Below are 23,445 nucleotides of genomic sequence, written 5' to 3'. Positions count from 1 at the left end.
AGTACATCATCAGGCTACGTACTAAGAATCCCAAAGGGATGAACTTGGATGAGGAATACTACGTACATTTATAGATCTGAACCACAAGGTCTAACTGTTATATGCATCCACTTCCTTTCAATAGTACTAGACCTACTAAATCTTCTGTGTCAACATATGATTAATAGGAACTGAGATATACATGCACAACAATACTCAGCCACTATGGCATTATTTCACACAGCCAACAAGTACTTGTACTATACGTTAACATAACCAATCTAATAGGTACTTACTACATCTGCTTTCCATAATGTAGTACTACACAATGGAAATCATTATCCTTAAAACGATATTGTTGTGCTTTACACTCTTTTTGCATATAATCAACTTTTAGTAACATCACTGGTATATCTGAAAACTGTTCCAACAAACTATAAATTTCTTTTAGTTTGTTCTGTCTAAAGGTGATTGTTGTAACTTTTGAACTTCAACTCCCAGAATTCAATGGGAGTGATTCTCCAACAGGAAATGACATATAAAGTCAGCTGACAGTAATGTCACCTACCGTGAAAAAGGCCGTCATGGCCGAAACGCGTCGGTTTGACAGACTGGGCTTTGCAAAAATAAAGCTTTAAAAATAACTGGTTCCAGAGTGCGGCGTCTCTTGTTATAAAATTGAAGTTGGCCTGGGTTTGGCCCCACGCTTGCACCCGCTGCTGTGCGATCCGGCATCAAACCCCATTGCTGAAAAAAAATGAAAATATATATATATATATATATATATATATATATATATTACCTACTGGTGGTCGCCAGTAGGTAGATATAGTTAGGACCTATTTTCCATAGGAAATCCGCAACATTCTATTTGGAATAACGTTGGCGCTGATTGACGAATCTTCACGAAATTTTCCAAACTTTTGGCCAGCTCCGGTCCGCTCCTGAAAATTTCATGGCAATTCGTCAAGCGGGGGCCAAGAAAAAAGGGGGGTCCCAAAACGCGTTTTCCCCAGCCCGAACTGCTGAACGGAATTACACCAAATTTGGTAAAGAGGCAGTCAGACTCGTGCCTTTTGCTTAAATGGTGTAAATCCGTTCAGTAGTTCCTGAGAAAATTAGAGTTAAAAAGATAGATATATCTATGGCCTCGGAGGATCCGCGCCCCCTCCCCGCACCCAGCGCGCACTCTGCCGTGCACGAACTGTATTCTATTTGGCTGTCAACACTCCAGATCAGGAAGTGTTGGCAGCCATCTTGTGCCTCGGTATAACCGAGGCACAAGAAACCTAAAAAATGAACGCAAAAAACATGACAAGGGGGCAGGGTAGAAACACCCTGACCCCCTAGGCCTGCTCAGGGGTCCCACAAGCACCCCCAGGGCCAAAAAAAGAATTTGGAGAATTTGCAGAGGGGGAACTAATTCCCCTTGAATACTGGGGGTCCCTGGGGGCCAACTAGCCCACCAGGAACCCGCAATATGCTCCAGGGGGCTGCGTTGAAGAGAGGTGTAATGAGGCCACGCCCCTTTTTACACCTCTCTGCAATGCAGCTCCGTGGCGCTTACTGGAGGTACCTGGTGGCCTAGTTGGCAGCTAGGGGACCTCAGGATTCAAGGGGACTTAATCCCCCAACTTAAAACACGCCACGGGGCGCGTTTGCACAGTGGTGAAGGTAGGGGGCGGGGCCTGAGGTGATATGTGTGCAAACACGCCCTATGGTGCGTTTTAAGTTGGGGAATTAATTCCTCTTCAATCCAAAGGTCCCCTAGGGGACAACTAGCCCACCAGGTACCTCCAGGAAGCGCCACGGAGCTGCGTTGCAGAGTGTTGTAAAAAGGGGCATGGCCTTTGCACACCTCTCTGCAACGCAGCTCCCTGACGCATACTGGAGGTACCTGGTGGGCTAGTTGGCCGCCAGGGGACCGCAGGATTGAAGAGGAATTAATTCCCCAACTTAAAACGCGCCACAGGGAGTGTTTGCACACGTCACCTCAGGCCCCGCCCCCTTCCTTTACCATTGTACAAATATTCCTCTAAAATCAGCCGAACTACGAATTCCGATTTACTCACCTGTTCTCAGGAGAGAACCCAGGGCTGCATCTTCTAGCCCAGCACTGACCCTGAAAAGTAATTCTAAGCGTACTTACCAGTAACTTGGATTTCTTTCCATAGGAATCCATTGTGTGGTTTTCAGCAGAAAAGTTTCAAAGTGTCCATTTTTAAACTTACAAATATTCCTCTAAAATCAGCCGAACTACGAATTCCGATTTACTCACCTGTTATCAGGAGAGAACCCAGGGCTGCATCTTTTAGACCAGCACTGACCCTGAAAAGTAATTCTAATCGTACTTACCAGTAACTTGTATTTCCTTCCATGGGAATCCATTGACTGGTTTTCAACAGAAAAGTTTCAAAGTGTCCATTTTTGAAATATACAAATATTCCTCTAAAATCAGCCGCAGACGTACTGCTCTGGTGCTCCCGCCGACGATCGCTACAGCACCGGTCTGCGGACCGTCACTGGCGCACACAGTGTAGGTTTCAGGGGCCGGAACAGTCCCGAGATTGGTGCGGGCAGTTTGCAGGAGATTCCGGCACAGCACGGCACGGTGCAAAGCGGGACAGAGGCGACACCGGGGCACGGCCGCGCAGAAGGCCGGCAGACAGACGGAGCTTGCGGCTGCCGAGAGGCGGGGCCCTGACTTCGCGACGGCAGCCGGCGAGGAAAGAGCGGCTGCTGGAGCAGAGGCAGAGACGGATGCACAGAGGAGACGGGCCGGGATATTCAGCGTGGAAACGGAGGAAGAAACGGCCCTGCAGAGCGGCGGTAGTGGAGCAGGGGCCTTGTTAACGACGGTGGTTGAACCGGTGAGTGGGCCCCGCGCCTCCTTTCTTCCTTTCCCCCTCCCTCCTCCACAAGTAGGAACTTTCTGAGGCAAGGCGGCGCTGTCCTCCGGGGCGGGGGATTGGTCGGCTGGAGACGGGGTGAAGGCGGCTGGGCACCCCTCTGTGGGGATCGGCGAGTGGCCCTCCTCCGCATCGGGAGCGGTGGACATTTAAAGAACGGCGGCGGCCTAAAGAAGCTATGCCATAACACCCGGAAAACAAGGGGCGCACCGCTTAGAGGTTCAGCGGCGTTGGTGTGGAGATTTGGAGGTGAGGGAGCCCTACTGATGTGAGAAGGGACGGACCCGGGCCGTGATTGGAGCGGTACACCGATACAGCGAGCCGTACCACAGTGCCACGGCGCCAGAACCGGCAGATTGGCCCAGGTTGTTGATCTGGGCTGGAGGCAGGCCCCATAGAGGCAGGCGGGTCAAACACCTGCGGGGCTGGCGGAAGATCCCCTGTCGCGGGGAGAGGGGACCAACAACAGGAAGTGGAGAGGTGGAAGCTGGTGCTGCGTGGTCCAATACCTACCCTAGCGACACGGCTGCCCGCCGAGATGGGCCACATATAGAAACGCCAACGGGGGAATAGAGGGGTGGTCTGGTCGCCCTCCTGGCCCTTGGGGGTCCGACATTCCTAACCCTGGTAAGAGGACTGAGCTGAGTGCTATCATCTACCGGGGGGTGGGGACACGGTGCCAGGCCCCCAGCGCGCTCCCCGAGGCCCAGACGGGGTGGGCTATGCCTTCATCCAAGAAACGCCAGGTTAGGTTGATTAAGGACGTGTTCGCCCAAGAACCGGCCGGACAGATGGCTTCCGGTGCGGAGGTGGGTGCCTCTGGGGGAGCGGCGGTGGAGGGCGGTGGAGCGGAGCCCGTTACTAGGGCGTTCCTTGAATCTATGTTTAGCGCGTTGAGGGAAGACATCTGCCCATTCAAGCAAGAATTCACATCGGAACTAAAAGAGGTCCGTCGCGATATGGATTCTATCGGAGAGAGGGTCGCGGATCTGGAGGGCAAAGGCGATGGGAGAGACATGGAGATTTCGGAGTTGCAGCAAGAGATCATTCGGCTCCTCGATCAACAAGTAGACCTCCAAACCCACCTTGAAGACCTGGAAAACCGCTCCCGTCGCCATAATATCCGGATTAGAGGCGTGAAAGCAGATGATGTATCGAAAGATCTGTTCGCTTACACACAGAAGCTCTTTAATCACATCTTGGGTAGATCGCCTGAGACTGAGGTGCGAATAGATCGCGCTCACAGAGTGGGACCCCCGAGGGCACCAACGGCTTCTCCATCGGACATCCTAGTGTGTGTCCAGGACTATCGCACTAAAGAAGCTATCCTCCAGAAAGCACGCCAAATGCACCTCATACAGTTTCATGGCCAGGCTCCGGTTCTGTATCAGGATTTATCTGCTCTCACGTTACAAAAGCGGCGAACTTTCAAGCCTGTCACTATGCACCTTCAACAGAACGGCATTCCTTATAGCTGGGGCCATCCTTTCCGGCTGGTGTTCCGCAAAGACAATGAACTGTACCAATTATGCTCCCTGTCTGAAGCACGCACAATTCTGGGCATAGACCTCCCGGAAGAGGAGACTGGTGGAGAACCACCTAAAACAGGGCCTGAGAAATCCAGGCCCCAATGGCATCAAGAGAGCTGCAGGCGTCGCCCCAAGAGACCCCCAGCTGCAGAAATCGCAGAGAGCCAGAGGTCAGCTCTGGAGGCCGTCTCCGCAGAACTATCCAGTCCTGATCCTGTCTGACTCTTCACACTGTTTGATAGCAACTGCCTGTTACCCTAACATTTGGATCGTTGGCGGGAGGGGGGCTTCCGTTTCGCTGTGGGTGAACTTACCCGGATGCTTTCTTACCAATCACTGACGAGTGATGGACTACAGATTCTATGTTCTTGCTGTGAATTGTTTTTGAAGGGGAGTTATTTGGGGGTTGTTTGGGGAGGGATTCCGATGCTCCGTGTTCACCTTTTCTTTAAAGTTAAAAGGATTATTGGCGCCCGCACACACCCTCTGCGACTGCTGGGTGCGCTTGCAGGCATGGACACGAGAGGTGCCCGCTTGCTGCAACAGCTATCATTGGATCATATACATGCCTATCACCACACTTAAGGTACTTACCCTTAATGTAAGGGGTCTCAATAACCCGGAGAAGCGCAGGGCAGTCCTGTCCTGTCTAGAAAACTCCCATGCAGACCTATTGCCTTTTACAGGAAACCCATTTGCTGCTGAGGGACTGCCACCGTCTTACGTCCCGGAAATTTCCCACGCAATTATTCTCTTCTGCCCCTACTAAGACTGCGGGGGTGGCGATATTAGTGGCTCAGAGGTTCCGGGGTGAGGTCCTTCATAGGGTGGCCAAGATCAAGGGGAGGTTACTGGCCTACCGCTTCGCCTTGGGGGGACAGACATTCACAATTGGTTCCCTATACGCCCCAAATGAAGACCAAGAACGATTTTTACACTCCGCTCTTATAGAGGCCACCGCCACGACGGATCGCAATATCATTCTGGGGGGCGACCTGAACCTTGTTTTTGACAACCACAAGGACAGATCCAGCCAACGCACTCACCGCACGGGGGCATTGTCATCCGAGGGGATCGCACATATACGGGATTTGGGGCTATGCGACCTGTGGCGCAGCTTTCACCCTCAAGCCAGGGAATACTCATTCTATTCTAATGCCCATAAGACATACGCAAGGTTGGACCATTTCTTAACGTCTGATTCCGTACGCACACTTACGAGGACAGTTGCGATTGGAGTGGCAGCTTTGTCAGACCACGCTCCAGTCCTGGCCACCCTCGCCCTTCAACCCACATCGTGGCCGACCAGGGTTTGGCGACTCATAGACACTCTTCTACATCGAAAAGACATTGTTCAACGCATACGACACACTATAGATGACTACATCTCACATAACGCACATCCCGATACCACACTTGCTACACAATGGGCGGCCCTAAAAACAGTAATCCGAGGGAAATTTATAGCATTGTCGGTGGCGGACAATAGAGAGCGCGGGCGTAAACGGGATGACCTCATGCAGCGGACCCGGGAGCTGGAGCAGATGCACCAGAGAACGGGAGCCCCGAGGGTGTGGCGACAGCTTAAAGCTGTGCGCCACCAGCTAGCGGCATTGGATCAGGATAGAGCGGAATTTGCGGCATTACGGCTGAAGCATGCATACTACACAGGAGGGGATAGATGTGGACGCCTCCTTGCTCACAAATTGCGGGAAGTCCATCAGCAGCGTGGGGTCAAGAATATCACCCGAGTGGACGGCACATGTGTGTCTGAGGATGGTGCTATAGCGGAGACATTCCATGACTTATACGCCACTCTTTACGCAGGGGACTCGCTGGACGGCTCGGAGGGGATGGCCTTCCTTAATTCCGTTACTCTGCCTACACTGACTGCGGCCCAAGCTGACCACCTAGATAGGGATATTCAGAAAGAGGAAGTCATAGCAGCTATAGCTCGTCTCAAGCTGGGGAAAGCCCCCGGCCCGGACAGTTTTTCCGCTATTTTTTACAAGAAGTATTGTGCCGTGCTCACCCCGATCCTCACTCGGTTGTTTAACTCCTTTGCCGTCCAGGGGGTAATACCAGGGGATCTTTTGGAGGCCTCCGTAGTGGTGATACCCAAACCCGGGAAGGACAGATCCCGCTGTCGATCGTACCGCCCAATTTCCCTCCTCAAGACAGACTTCAAACTATACACGGGGATTTTGGCTTCCCGTCTTGGCCCCCACATGCCTGACCTCATTGACCCAGACGGCAAACGGCTGATAACACTAAAAGAGTTTTGCACCTTATCGAGAAAGCTACCCGTGTGCCAGGAGAGTTCATGATGCTAGCTATCGATGCCGAAAAAGCATTCGACCATGTGCACTGGCCATATTTGGAGCAGGTGCTAGGGAAAGTCGGGATGGGGGAACGGTTTTGCACGTGCATATTCAACTGCTATAAGTTTCCCACTGCAACGGTTCGAGTGAATGGCTATACTTCCTCTCGATTCCATATTGAGAGAGGCACGAGATAGGGGTGCCCATTATCCCCCCTCCTCTTTGCCCTTTATATGGAACCTCTAGCTCAAAGAATACGGCAGAACCCGGAGGTACAGGGGATTAAATTTGGGGGCTACACCCACACAATTAGCTTATATGCAGACGATGTGTTGATATCACTCACGGAACCGAGGTCTGCGCTGCCGGCATGTATAGCAGAACTAGACGCCTTTGCCCGAGTCGTGGGATTTAAGGTGAATACTGACAAGTCCATGGCCCTCGACCTGTCCTTGACGCGATCCACTCGGGATTACCTACAGTCCCTACTCCCCATCCAATGGGCGACGGACACAATCTCATATCTGGGGATCCTGAAGTGGTTGATGTTAACTATGCGATACTGCGCAAGAAAATCCGTCAAGAGCTGGGCCGGTGGAAACACTACCCCCTGTCATGGTTAGGTAGAGTGGCCGCAGTGAAAATGACTGTTCTACCGCAGATACTTTATCTCTTCCGCACCATACCTCTGCGACCGCCGGCCGAGTGGATTCGTCGGACTCAATCCGATCTGGCCCAGTTTATCTGGAATGGCCGGAAACCACGAATGCGACGAGCCCTAGTAGTGCTCGCTCCGGAAATCGGAGGACTGAGTGTCCCGGATCTCCAGCTCTATTTCCAGGCGGCACAGTTACGGTACCTGGTGGAGTGGAGTAGATGGGAATCCGGGAAACATTGGCTATTCCAGGATCAGGCAGTGGCAGCCCGTTCCTGCGCAAGCCTCACAGGCCTCCTAACCTATACGCCTCATATATCACACGAGTCCCCCTAGAAGTGTGGGATTCTGCTAATGCTAAACACGAACTCACAACCTTCCCGTCCCCGCTCACTCCCCTAATGGACAACCCTGATTTTGCTCCTGGGGTGGATAAAGCAGCTTTTTCGGGCTGGAGGGCGGCGGGCTGACGATTTTTGTACCACATTTACGGCGCTGACAGGGTTCACTCATTTGCTCAGTTGAAGCAGGAATTTGGGTTCCAGGAGTCAGAGAGACTTCGATATATTCAGGTGAGGCACCGGGCGCTCCAGCCACGGGTCCGCTCTGGGGCGGATATGTGCTTTTCCTCCTATGAAAGATGGCTTCTCATGCGTACGTCAGACCAAAAACTCATATCGGAACTCTACAAGAAATTGCAGATGATACATGCGCACAATCACAACCCCAGCAGAGAATGGTGGGAGCGCGAGTTGGGCAGAGCACTAACACATAAAGAGTGGGAGGGAATATACTATAGAGCCAGGCATTCCGCATATCACATGGGACTCACGGAGACATTCACGAAGATAGTGACATACTGGTACTACACCCCAGAACTCTTGTACGACATGGACCATACCCGAGAGGCGACGTGCTGGAGAGGCTGTGGCCAAGTGGGCAACCTAGTACATCTACTCTGGGAGTGCGTACACATCCAACCATACTGGACTCAGGTGCTGGATGAGGTGGATAAGCACTTCGAGACTGAGATACTGCGCTTCCCGGCCTATGTCCTATTGGGTCTTCCCAATCCCTTGACCTATCCACTAAAATCCCTCAGAGGCAGACAGATAGCTATTGCACTAGGGTCTGCAACACAAAACATTCTCACACATTGGCGCACTCCCACTTCCCCAGCTTTAACGGGTTGGCTACAACGCCTGTGGCATGTCCTAGGGATGGAGAAGCTAGCGCTCACACTGGCAGGGGAAGGAGCTAAATATGGGGAGTTGTGGCAACCATTTCTGTCATTGCTGGCTACTGAATTTTGAGAACTCACGTGTCCCAGATATTTACGGTTGCTACGGCTCGCAGAGGTGAGGCAGGCGGATGGCTAAAGGAGTAGTCGGACGGTTCATATATAGCTTAAGTGGTGGACGCGGGCGGAGGTGTTTTATTGTTCATTTTATGGATATCATTGCACAGTGGGACACATACAGTTGAGTAATGTTTCATAGCCACTGAGTGCGGTGGTATTAATATCACATCCCATGAAGATAGATGTTTGTATGTGGTTGTGTCTTCTGTCTTGTAAATTAATAAAAACATTTAAACCATAAAATCAGCCGAACTACGAATTCCGATTTACTCACCTGTTATCAGGAGAGAACCCAGTGCTGTATCTTTTAGACCAGCACTGACCCTGAAAAGTAATTCTAAGCGTACTTACCAGTAACTTATATTTCCTTCCATAGGAATCCATTGTGTGGTTTTCAGCAGAAAAGTTTCTAAGTGTCCATTTTTGAAACATACAAATATTCCTCTAAAATCAGCCGAACTACGAATTCCGATTTACTCACCTGTTCTCAGGAGAGAACCCAGGGCTGCATCTTCTAGCCCAGCACTGACCCTCAAAAGTAATTCTAAGCGTACTTACCAGTAACTTGTATTTCCTTCCATAGGAATCTATTGTGTGGTTTTCAGCAGAAAAGTTTCAAAGTGTCCATTTTTAAAACGTACAAATATTCCTCTAAAATCAGCCGAACTAGGAATTCCAATGTACTCACCTGTTATCAGGAGAGAACCCAGTGCTGCATCTTTTAGACCAGCACTGACCCTGAAAAATAATTCTAAGCATACTTACCAGCAACTTGTATTTCCTTCCATAGGAATCTATTGTGTGGTTTTCAGCAGAAAACTTTCTAAGTGTCCATTTTTGAAATGTACAAATATTCCTCTAAAATCAGCTGAACTATGAATTCCAATTTACTCACCTGTTATCAGGAGAGAACCCAGGGCTGCATCTTTTAGACCAGCACTGACCCTGAAAAATAATTCTAAGCGTACTTACCAGTAACTTGTATTTCCTTCCGTAGGAATCTATTGTGTGGTTTTCAGCAGAAAAGTTTCTCTAAGTGTCCATTTTTAAAACGTACATATATTCCTCTAAAATCAGCCGAACTACGAATTCCGATTTACTCACCTGTTCTCAGGAGAGAACCCAGGGCTGCATCTTCTAGCCCAGCACTGACCCTGAAAAGTAATTCTAAGCGTACTTACCAGTAACTTGTATTTCTTTCCATAGGGAATCCATGGTGTGGTTTTCAGCAGAAAAGTTTCTGTGTGTCCATTTTTGAAACGTACACATATTCCTCTAAAATCAGCTGAACTAGGAATTCCAATGTACTCACCTGTTATCAGGAGAGAACCCAGGGCTGCATCTTTTAGCCCAGCACTGACCCTGAAAAATAATTCTAAGCGTACTTACCAGTAACTTGTATTTCATTCCATAGGAATCCATTGTGTTGTTTTCAGCAGGAAAGTTTCGAAGTGTCTATTTTCACAAACTAAAAATATTCCTAAAAAATCGTCTGTATGACTTAAACACATTCTTTCAACTGTTTACAGGAGATTCACCTGTGCTGGATCCAGGATCCACCACTGAGTAAGAAAAAGTAAAGATAACAGTACTTACCTGCTAAGTTAATTTTCTGCCATAGGATAACATTGGTGATTCTATGTGAAAAAATTTCTGTCAACTTTTAAAATACAATATTAATCCTTAAAAATCACTACTGTAACCAAAACGCTTTTACTCAACTGTTTACAGGAGATGTCCAAGGACTGAATTAATTGCATTTGACTAGAAATTCACATTGAGCACAATGTTGCTTTGTGTTTGAAATTGTGTTGCCCATTGCAACAACTGTAACTACTGTACTTAAAAGTCTATTGCCTATTTGCAAAGTATTTAAACAAAAGTAATTCATTCTGAGAAAGTATATTTTGTATTGTAATGTATAATGTAATTAAAAAAATATATATCTAAAAATAAATAGTTAAAAAAATGTAGTAAATCAGTATAAAAACAAACCAGTATAACAATTAATACATTAGAAATTGTCAATTACAGTTCTCATTGGAGACAATAAACTCATGCGTATTTGGTCAATTTCCATGAAAGACCTTATCCCTCGAGAATAGAAGCAAGATGGCGGCTAAGCAGTTGGCTGTGTGAGCGGTCTGCTCTCCTTCCCGGACTCTCCTTTATTTCGGGAAAATGAGTGCCTGATACTCTACCTAACTACGTGATGTTCTGGTGGCTACTGCAGCGCCCGTACAAAACACCGCTCATTTATCGTCTTTGCCCCCGCCTGACTGAGAAGTTTATATTTTCTTCTTTGGAGCCGAAGTTACGACCGCCCGACATTATGCCACCCAAAGGTCAGCACCGGGGCCCACACTCTAAGCTATCTCTCCCGCCGGCGAAAATGCGCCCAGCAACTGGAGATGCCTCGGTCCAGAAAACATCGGTAGTATCGCAGGAGGGGGCTACGGTCAGTTCTGTGACCAGAGAAGAGTATTCTCCCCCCGCAGAGGCCGCCAAGCTTAAGGTTCCTTCTCTCTTTATTAAAGCTCGGGGCAACAAAGTACTTGGTAAGAACTTGGAACTACCTGTGATGCACGCTACTATCCCGCAACCATTGGCCTCGCCACTCACCGTGGATGAAACGATATCGCTGGGAGAGCCTCATTGTCAGAACGCGGTGTCTAACGTCGGACTATCGGAGAACGGCATTATGGGAGCTGTAGTCCTTCCGCAAGTGCCAATTACGCCACTGACAATGAGAGCAGAGCAATCTGAAGGTGTTCCTAAAGACGTGCTTCCGATTCTAGCAGGTATAAATTCGCTTGACGGTCTGAAAAAGAATGAATTACATGGACATGTCTCGGGGGGTCATGCACCTGGTGCTTATTCAGAGAGCTACAGCATAGAGGCTCAAGATAAAATGTCGGTAGGGGGTGATTTTTTCTCAATGTCTGACCGTTCCTCTACGGAAAGCCTGGTTAAAGAGTGGCTCGGCGAGGGCTGTTCAGGGGGCGAAGATGATGTGGATTTGACGTCTAAGCTGGGCCAAATATCAATGGACGAAGCGCAAGGACAGCTTTCTGCCACTGGAAGTCTACATGGGTCTGACGACTCTTCGAGAGATGCATATCAAGACTCCCCAAACCCCCAAATCAATAACCAGCCTCCTATGGTGCAACAATCAATCACAACCTCGGATTCCTCTGATCGGGAGCATCAGGAAATTACGCTTAACACTATCTACGATGTCATCATGGCACAAAGAGCAGAGGCGCAAGCAGAAAACCTTCGTACACAGAACGCGCTAAAAAAACTACAGAACTCTCTACGTAGGGTTGCCAAATAATGTGCCGACTCTGCAATAAGAATTGGTGAAGCCGAAAGGCGGATATTAACGCTGGAAGAGAAAGTAGCGTCTCAGAGAAAAGAAATTACAGCATTGAACGCTCACAAAGATGACTATTTATGGAAAATGACGGACATGGAAAACAGGCTAAGACGCAACAACCTTAGAATTCTTGGGGTACCCGAGGGAAAGGAAGGGTCAGACCCCCGGAAATTTGTAGTGGAACTTTTGTCTGAGGCCTTTCCTGAAATCACCAGCTGGGACTGGAAATTAGAGGTGCAGAGGGCCCACCGATTTCCATTCTTTCAGAAGAAAACGATGTCTCAAGAAACCTCTTTCCCCCGAGCAATTCTAATCTCTCTAAATCATTTTCTTGCTCGAGAAGCTCTCTTTGATCTGTCTCGCCCTAATAAGAGAGCTCACGCCATGGGCTGCGAATTCTTTGTGAGGCCTGACTTTTGTCAATCAACGGTGGATCTTAGGTGGAGATTTCGACAGCTGATCCCGAAATTCCAGGAAAAAGGAGCGCAAGTTTTCTTACAAAACCCTGCAAAGCTTAAAATCATTATTAAAGGACGGGCATCAGTGTTTACTGAAGAATCTACTGCCAAAGAATTTTTGCATAAGTTATAAACGATTAGCTGTTTTTTAGATTCTGAGCTTTTGGGATTTATAATGTATGGGATCTATCTAGTTCTATCCTTCTGTTTCACTAATCTTTAGCGAAATTGAATCTAGGTGTCAATAACATAGAAGGTTCTCTTTTCTTACTCTTCTTTTCTTTTTTTTTTTCTCTTTCAGCCGGGGTAGAATAGGCTAGGCACGGAGGGGTCATATTTAAGATATGGTAAAGAGTTCGGGGGGGGAAGATGGCAGATCAATTCACCATCTATTGGGACTAGTGTCCCTTTGCTTCATGGGAAGGGTAAGGGGGGGTTGGGAGGGGAGCCCTCGATCGGGGCATGGGTGGGGGTTGGGGGGCTGTTGGTGGGTGGTGTAGGGGGGTGTAAAGAAAAATCAGCATTGATGTTTTTGTTGTTGCTACACTGTTTGAGACAAGATCCCAGCTCTAAAAATATTATTATTTGGGAGGTAGTTGGGTCCATGTTTGATACAGGCATGATTAGTTTAGAGCTAAGTTTTCAAATCACTTAATGAAAAAAATACAGCTATGTACTTTAAATATATGCGGCCTGAATGATTTTAAAAAACGGCTGGTTTTTGCACAGTTAGCTAGAGGTTTTTCCTGGGACATTCTTTGTCTCCAGGAGACGCATATTGCCTGGGCCAATAGGGCATGGCTCAAAAAAATGGGGTTTGAACTGATCGCATGTTCAAAGCAATCTACAAATACGAGAGGTGTAGCAATCCTTTGCAAATCAGGTGTTTTTTCCTGTAGAAAGTATAAGGAAGATAAAAAAGGTAGGTGGGTTATTGTTGAGGCACGGTTTGGTATTGCTGAGGTTATAACTATATGCACTATTTATGGATCTAATGTAGACGAACCTGAATTGTACGATTCTCTCAATTTGGAATTAGCTCTATGGCCCCACCCTATTATACTATGTGGGGATTTCAATATACATTTAGACGAGTCAGTTGATATAAATTCAGGTCTAAATTATATTGGTCGGAAACCAAAAGTCTTTAGATCTTTATGTAATCTAGCAAGGAAACAAGGCCTCTATGATGCCTGGAATCAATTTAAAAAATCTCAACAGGGCAGCACTTTCTACTCTGCTCCCCACAATAAACTGTTTCGTCTAGATTATATACTGGTCTCTTCTTCCATTTTGGTGGATGACACTATTACGATATTGCGGAGATCAATTTCAGATCACAACCCCCTTGTGTTAAAATTTGAGATCTCTGTTGTGTCACGCCCAAGATCCAATTGGACTTTCGATAGGACGCTATTAGTAGACGAGGAATACCGGGATTATATTAAACATTGGCTTCCGAGTTTTTTCTCAGCTAATAGTGGCTCAGCCCCAGATACAGTTGTCTGGGATACTTTCAAAGCCGGTGTAAGGGGGGAAACCCTTAGTTACGTATTACGGAAACGTAATGTTATGAGACAAAAACTAGAACAAGATATGTTAGAGTTAAGTTTATTAGAGCGAGAGCTAGCCCAGAAGATTAAGGATCGGATAGATGTCTCTGTAGTACAAAACAATATCACCAAAGAGAGATCCCTAATTTATAAACAGTATGTCGACAAAATGGCTGCTAAATATCAGACTTTCCGAAGGGAATGTTTTGAATATGGGGAGCAGGTGGGGAAAGTGCTGGCCAATAGAATAAGGCAAAAACAATCACAAAGTAAAATCGACAAAATAAAGGATATAGATGGCTCTCTACAATCCTCGGAGTCTGGTATCCGGGAGGCATTCAAACATTTTTATCAAAAGCTTTACGAAAGTGGGAAAACTTTAGACCCGTGGGGCTACTTAGGGGAAATCTCCACTGTTGGCTTGGGTCTCCCTCAGAAGGACATTTTGTCCACTCTTATAACCTGGGAGGAAATTACCCAAGCAATGGCATCTTTACAAAGGGGAAAAGCAATGGGGCCAGATATGATCCCTATGGAGTTTTATGTTTCCTTCCAGGCTGAATTGCGGGATGCGTTACTATCCTTATCTCAGCAAGCATTCAGGGGCACAGTAGCTGACTCATGGTCTAAAACAACTATAATTGTCTTTAAAAAAAAAGGGAAAGACGCGGTCGAGCCAGCGTCATACCGCCCAATTACATTAATTAATTCAGATAGCAAGATTTTTTCTAAACTACTTGCTAGGAGATTAGGAAAGATTATAGCACCACTAGTCTCATTGCGTCAGCACGGGTTCGTGGCAGGCAGAGATACTACGGACCATGTCTGGCGCATAATATCTCTCCTGGACTGGTCCCAGGTTTCTGAAGTCCCAATAGGGGTGGCCCTGTTGGATGCTGAGAAGGCATTCGACAGGGTCTCCTGGGAATTTTTGTGGGCAGTTCTCTATTGGAAAGGCTTTCCATCCACCTTTATTAAAGCTATACAAGCTATGTACATCTGTCCAGCTGCCACAATTCGTATCTCAGGGAATCATTCAGGGGAGTTCAAGATATATAGGGGTACCCGGCAGGGATGCCCCTGCTCCCCTCTTCTTTTTGCTCTATATATCGAGCCCCTGCTGATCAAAATTGAACATGATTTAGAGATCATTCCAGTTCAGCCCGTTAGTGAACCCATTAAAGTTTTAGCCTACGCGGACGATGTGGCTGTTGTCACATTGGATGTAGTCAACATGATGAGACGCATTGAAAATTTGACATCAGAATTTGGTGCCGTGTCTGGCTACAAGCTGAATCTACATAAAACACAAGTTCTTTTTACCGGTTCTGATGCTTTACCAGGTGTTAATACAGTTACAGAGGCTATTTATTTGGGGGTTAAAATTGCCGTTAATGTACAGTTTATAGTTAATCTAAACTTTGATCCGATCCTAACCTCAACAAACAAAATGTTAGAGAATTTAGATTATCTGCACTTATCCCTATATGGTAGGTGTAATGTTATCAAGATGGTGGTTTTCCCAAAATTTCTCTATTTATTCCGCACGATCCCACTTTTGGTTCCTAATCTAATTTTTACGAAAATTGAAAGAATCTGCTCCCGTTTTATATGGGGGTACAAGCGAACAAGGAGAGCCTTTAAAAAACTGAGCTTACCAAGGGTGAGGGGGGGACTAACTATCCCTCAATTTCAACATTATTATTGGGCGGCCATGCTTCAATATATGGGAATATTGTTTTTTGGTGCTCAGGCCTATACGGATCTAGCTATTTATCCGTCTATATATGAGCTTATTATGGGCCCGGAAGCCAATTACATATTTTCTAAGTTCTTTGAGCCCAGCTACTACAAAAGGACCCGCTTTAAGATTTTGGTTGCTGCAGCTGCAGTTTGGTCTAGAATCTGTAAATACTCTATTTTAAAGGAATATAATCGATATATGCCTGTGGGAATACCAGGGAAACTCCCCTTAATTTTTTGTGATCCTAATATGCGGAGGTGGAATGCTCAGGGGATTAGAACTATTGGTGACCTCTTTTCAGACAAACAACTGATGTCATTTGTAGAACTTCAAGAGAGATTTGGGCTGTTACGTACGGACTTTTTCAAATATCTCCAAATCCGAAGTTTTTTAGATAAGCTTGATATAAGAGGACAGATTAGTTGGGAGAAGAATACGATATTGGAATGTATAAAAGGGAGATGTAAGATTTCTCAGCTCTCTAAAATACTGACTGCATTTCAACAGGACGACCTTATGCTTTTTGAGCAGCGCTGGGAGAGGAGGTTAGGGATGTCAGGGGTTGACCTACAAGTAGTACTTAACCTATCTGATGCGGTAATTTTTTCAGGTAGTTATAAGAGTCAATATTATATGGCCATTTTTGATTTATATTATTCCCCAGCAAAGATAGCCAAATGGGGAACGAACAGAGGGGTCTTCTGTCCTAGATGTACTCTGAGGGCTGCCGATCTGGTACATATGCTTTATGATTGCCCCGTTCTCTCCCCTTGGCTTAAAGAGATACAATGTTTTTTTAATCTAAGTTTAGGTATCTCTGTTGACATGTCACCTCAACTCGTGCTGTTCGGTTTTGAGTTTGGAGCAAACATCAGAAATCGGCCAACCCATGAGAAGGGATTTTTGTTTTTATGTATGGCTATTCTCCGTTTATGTATCACCTCCCAATGGCTAAGCCCTGATTCACCGTCTTTCTCGATGTGGAAAACCAAATTACTATCTCTGTATAATTTAGAAATTGCTCTGTATAAACTTAAAGACAGGGAAAAGAAGAAACTTGGACTTGCACTATGGGGCCCAATCATGAACTGGGTATGATTATTTCTGTTATTTCTGTTTTTTTATTGTATGCAATTATGCTTTGACTGCTCTTTCCTCTCTGTTTTAGTTTTTATTTATGGTCTATGTAACAGAATGTTAACTGTATGTAATTATGATATCATTAATGCTGATTTTCAAAAACTTAATAAAAAAATTAAAAAAAAAGAAATTGTCATTTACAAAACCTTTGAAATTCACTGAAAAAGACATAGCTTTCAGGCCTGATATAGTTAGGAATTAGCATTTAAAAAACCTTTGAAATTCACTGCAAAAACCATAGGTTTCAGGCCTGATATAGTTAGGAATTAGCATTTAAAAAACCTTTGAAATTCACTGAAAAAACCATAGGTTTCATGCCTGATATAGTTAGGAATTAACATTTAAAAACCTTAGAAATTCACTGAAAAAACAATAGGTTTTAGGGGTGTTATAGTTAGCTGGACATTTCTCTCGAACAAAGCCATTGAAATTCCTCCGATATAGTTAGTTGTACTAACTACATCTCGCGCGCACGCAATCCACTGCTGATGATGTCACATATTACATAATTCATGACATGGTCAATGACATCACTGATGACATCTCAAATGACATCACTGATCATCATCCGTGTGACAATCAGATACACCTCATCATACACTAGTATAACCTTTCATCACTCACTGTAAAATAGAGAGTGCCAGATTTAAAACCATTGACACACCAATACAAGTTTCTAAACACCCACTCAGTGATTCCTAGATGTATACACCATCTAATCACTTACCTATAGATTTACTCATACATCCTGTCAATGATCAATAGAACACTATCAAATATACTTATACACCTATATCGACATTACACACCAGCACACATCCTAATCACTTATGAAGTTATCCTACTCATCTATGCAGACAATGGATCATACTTACTTTTACTTAGCTATACACTTATAAAAACACCACTTCATCTATTCATATAGATAATAGCTTATACTAGTGTGTTTTAAAATCACTATTACATTACAACTATACAGTTATCCATACAGTCACTCATACAATCCATGTGTCTTATGTATACTTATTTATATACAACAACTGACACATACACTGGCTTTTATTTTTCTAGTTTGTTGGACATGTACCATTGAGACATATATTTGCTCATCGCCACACACATAAAGATATTCACTCACCCAAACAACTGTTATAACATGTAGTTTTAACTTCATATACCTACTGAATCAACTATTTACACATCTTTGGGCAGTCACACACCCCCCACCAAACCACACACACATTCACTCTCCCATACAAATAGTCAGTTAACTAATCAATAAATAATATAGACTTTCACGTAGCTAGTAACCAACTGGTGAAGCAGTTTACACAACAACTGACAAAGTGATACAGATATTCACACAGTTTAGTCACTATCCAATATATTTAGTGAAACACTATAAATTAGTCAAGTAAACAGTCAATCACACTGCTACTAAATCCTCCATCCAGATATTTATATTTATATATCCACTCACTCTTCAATGCAAATTGCTCTATATATAATACATATTTAAATAACAAACCAAACAACATTCTCTGGATGATGTCATCAGTGATGTCATCAGTGATGTCACTGAGGATAGCCCAGGGACCACTGCCTGCCCTTTAAAAATGAAACTGAGATGCTTCATTTTTATTTTTTAAATGCATCACGATTTCCTTTAAGGAAAACGGGCTCCATTTTTTTTTAAACTGCTTTATTGACAAAGCAGTCCCAGACATGGTGGTCTGCTGATCCCAGCAGGCCACCATCCCTGGGAGTGCCAGCCATTCTCAATGGGGTCGCATATAGCGACAGCCTCATTAATATTCATAAGGCATGCAATTTGTGACCCCATTGGGAATCACAAACAGTGTCTGAGACACTGTTGCACATTGGATTTTGCGACTCGCAAATTGTGACTCATAATTTGTCAGAATTTGCGAGTCGCAAATTCCAATGGTCGTACATCTGCCCCAAGTGAAAATTAATTGGTTTAAAGGCGCCCTCCCCATAGTATACAAAACATAATACTGGGCCCACTCTGCAATGGGTGGGTGACATATCCAGTCCCAGCCGGTTACACACCATATCCCAATATTGATCCTCTGTAGGGGCCATTATTCCCTGGGTGCCCTGGAGCCCATATATATCAAGAAGGAACCTCTTCTACACAGTGACTGGGGTTTCGCTACATGAGTTCAGTTGTGTTACTCCCCTCATTTTATGGGGCTGAAGTTTGGGAAGTAGGAAATATTTCTGGGTTGTCTTGCAAGGAAAATTGATTTGTTAGATCTCAAGTTAGCTTGTGCCAAAGCACACCTCTGCTCATATATTGACACCTCATTCACTGTGTAGATTAGGCTTTTATGGTCCTGAAGAAAAGCCGCTAGATCATTCACATGACTAATTAGGCTTGAACCATGTCGACCTTCAGCTACCTTAGATAATCACTTCTAGTAGGTGGCACCGCATACTTTAACATAGGCAGTAGGACTCAATCATTAAAATATTTCTGTAGAAGACCCCCTGTCCTATTTGTATCCCACTCTTTCACATATTTGCTTAAAATACACCAATCTACTATGTCACTCACACACCCACACTTCACCATATGGCTTATAAAAAGATCTCCGGTAAATCGCCCCCATTAAGGGTGCCCGTCAGGCATTGCAGCATCTGCCCGACTTGGAGAAAAAGCCCAATTAAGAAGCATGACACCTATCTGTGTCTGTGCAGTGGTGTAACACAGGCTCCTGCAGCCCCCACTGTGCGGGGGCCCCCAACCTCCAGGGGGCCTCCTCAGCAGCGCATTTCGGCCAGAGAGCTCCAGATTGAGTCCGGAGGGAGCCCTTCCACTTACCATGCAGGGGGGCCCCCTCAAGTTTTGTTACGCCACTGGGTGTGTGAGGCCAGTTGTTCCTACAGAGTAATGCTCCATGCAGACTCTGTGTAACTTAACTGACCTAAGCAAGCAAATCCTTACTTTCTAGGGACTGCATACCCATGTGATCTTGCCCTGGAGCCTACCCGCTGCACCCAGTGTCCATCATGGGGACCAAAGAGAGCCTCAAGTCCCTTGCGCTCCCTGCCAGCGCCCCGCTTCCTGCAGGAGCCAGCATTGCTATTCCACACAGGGAGATGCTGGAAATGCAGCTCCCTGAGTGCAAGAGCAATAGTTTTATCTCTTCCCCTGCCTGCATGTCTGTGGGCAGGGAAAGAGATTAAACCTCCATTTCAAGCAAATAGAAGCGGTTTGACAGCTCCCACTTGCTGGAAGCGGAGAGCCTGCTTTTGGTTGGTGGGAGCAGTCACAGTTCTCAACAAGCACAGGCAAACAGCAATGTCCTGGGGGTGGGAACCCTGGGACATAGCAGGAGCCGGCCATGTGGGGGTGGTGATCTCCTGGGCCATGCATGGCTCCAGGAGCAGGGCTGCACTGCCCCCTCCTTTGATTTTCAAGGGCCTGTCCCAGGGAGGTGATGGTCCCTAGGGCCGAGAATGGCCTGATGAAGGCTGCACAGCTCTCCTCCTTATAAAAAAAAAGCCCCAGGGAGGTATAGGTCCCTGGGGCCAGAGGGGTGCTGCATAGCCCCCCCCCCAATAATGTTTTATTAATTGCCTTGGGGAAGTGGTGGTCCCCGAGGTGTGGGGGTCCACTTGGCCCCCGCTAAATTTCAACAGTAGCTCTGGGGAGGTGGTGGTCCTTGGGGCCTAAGGTGTTCCACACAGCCCCCGCTAATTATTAACAATAGCAGCAGGGAGGTGGTGGTCCCAAAGGCAAAAGTAAGCCCTTGGAGGGGGGCTCTTCCTTTTATTTGTCTTTGTGCGCATAACCCTAGGATCTGGCCCACCCGGGGCTATAATCTAAACAAGCGTGGGAGACCGCACTTTTTTTTTTTAAACTTGTTGCTGTAGAGTCACTGCTACATCACAATTTTGTGTGTAAATTTAAATAAAAAGTGCTCTTTTGCCCTGACGGGGTGCCTCTGGGATCCCAGGGCAGGGCTGTGGGGTCAGGACTCTACCATACCCCCTTTTCTTTCAAAAAAATGTTTTTTATGTTTTTTATGTGACTCATCTGAGTCCTAACCATAACTTCTACTGGCAACTGCCAGTAGATAATAAATATATTCACTGTAAAAACCTAAGGTTAAAGTAACATTATAGTTAAGAGAATATGTCACTGACAAAATTTCAATTTGAATTAAAAATGCACAGAAATTCATCAGCTAGTGATGTTATCAGTGATGTCATTTGAGATGTCATCAGTGATGTCATCAGTGATGTCACTAATCATGTCATGAATGATGTAATATGTGACGTCATCAACAGTGCATTCCGGGGGCGCGAGTTATAGTTAGCTGAACTAACTATAACACCGGAATATCTATGGTTTTGTACAAGTGAAATATCCAACTAACTATAACAATCTTGAATCCTATGGTTTTTTCAGTGAATTTCTATGGTTTTATAAATGCTAATTTCTAACTATAACGTGCCTGAAACCTATGGTTTTTTTCAGTGAATTTCTCTGTTTTTTTAAATGCTAATTTCTAACTATAACGTGCCTGAAACCTATGGTTTTTTCAGTGAATTTCAAAGGTTTTTTAAATGAAAATTTGTAAGTCTAATGTACCTCAATCCTATGTTTTTTTATTTTCTATACATATATATATATATAGATATATATATATATATATATATATAATATATATATATTTATAAAAATTGGGAATCATTTTTAGTTAGGAAAACTATATTCATTCTTTTTATTTTTTGTTATATTATACAGAAGTTGCGCACCCTTCATGCATCCTACACGATGGCTGCGCGCATTCCGTTAGCCATTTTGAAAAGTCGCGCTGGGGTCGCGACTTTGGCGTAATTTGTAAAGTATGAAATATCTTTAAATTAATTATAAATAAAAGTTTTCCTTTAGGTGTTTGTATAAATTTATTGATAAAAGTATTTTTAAAGTATTATTTTCAATATAATTTCGACTAAAGTAAAGTTACGAAATGCGCAGTGTAGCTGCTTAATGTGTGCAACATCCCCCCACGCGTATTTCTGGGGTCGTGCCGTGATCGCGCTGAGATCGAGCCGAAGTCGAGACTTCGGCGTAATTTTAAAGTTGAAAAAATTACTAAAGAAAGTTTGAATATGATATTAGACTGAACAGTTTTGCTAATATACTTATTAAAAGTTTATAGAAATTTTTATTTAGTGTGTATAATGATATATATGATTTTCGCGGGTGCGCGAACGGTGCGTGACGAATGCGTGCACCCTACGCGACTCATGTAACCAAAACAAACAAGCATTTGCAATGCAAATTGGTCTCGCATTTGTGAGAGTTAGAGTTATTGGCGTTGTAAACTGATTGCAACACTGGTACGAAGAAAAACACGTGCTGTGCGCGATGCCATTATTGTGCTTAACCATACAGAATTGACAGAGAAAATTGCAGGGGGTACGTTTTTTAGAAAACCTACACCAATCTAAATACGTGTTTGTCACACACCTATAGGAGTTTGTATACAATAGGTGATCCTGCCTTTGCATTATGAAACGTACTCCTCTCTCACTACAACCCTGTTATTCTTCTACATTATGCAGGGATGTCCATGGTTTTGTGGGTTGTTCTTGCAGAGGCGTGCTCCTGTGTACTCGGTCTGTTCTGGAAGAGCATAGAGCGATGGCGGCGAATGACTCCGCCCACTCCACACAACTTTGTACCACAGGACCTGCACGTTCAGCTGGGGACTGTATACTGACGGGTTTCTTCAACAGCCATTAGCAAAGCCGTAGCTGTCTGTCCTCCCCAACAGGTGCATGCAGGCAGAGTCGCCTCTCGGAAGCGGGTGGGCTGAGCCTGACCTGGCTGCTCGTTTGGCATTGCCGAGCTATCGAACTAGAACATTCTTGAGCTGAGCCTCGTTTTAGACAGTTAATGTTCACACACCCATGCGTGTCCCATGAAGTAGTTATCCGTTAATTTCGCGTTCACAATAAGCAAACAAGAAGTGCACATCTAAATTAAACAAGCAGGGAGCTCACGTGCACCATCCACCTCAGTTGCTGCTCCTATTACAGGAATGCAGGCGGCCGTGCTGAGTGCAGGAAAAACAAGCATTGGCCCACGCGTGCCTCGCGCTTAAAGTAAAAAAAAAAAAACAAGCCCTGGAGTTGAGTGTGTGTGCGCGCGCACGCTAGAAGCAGGGGGGGAGGGTGGCCTGCGCGATTTACTTGCGGGAGCAATAATTGCTACCATATGACGGCACCTCATGTGCACGCCTTGCCATTGAAGGCAATGGAACGCATGCACGTGTTTGGCTGCAAGCTGGAGCGATTTCTAAAGGTCTCTTTCCTATGCAGCGCATGCGCGCTGCGTAGGCGAGACCTAAAAAGGAATCTGATTGGTTGAAATCAA

Source organism: Triturus cristatus, chromosome 4_1 (genome assembly GCF_964204655.1).
Source record: "Triturus cristatus chromosome 4_1, aTriCri1.1, whole genome shotgun sequence".
NCBI classification, from domain to species: Eukaryota; Metazoa; Chordata; class Amphibia; order Caudata; family Salamandridae; genus Triturus; species Triturus cristatus.
The sequence above is the reverse complement of the archived record's forward strand: the minus strand, read 5'-3'. Positions refer to the sequence as shown.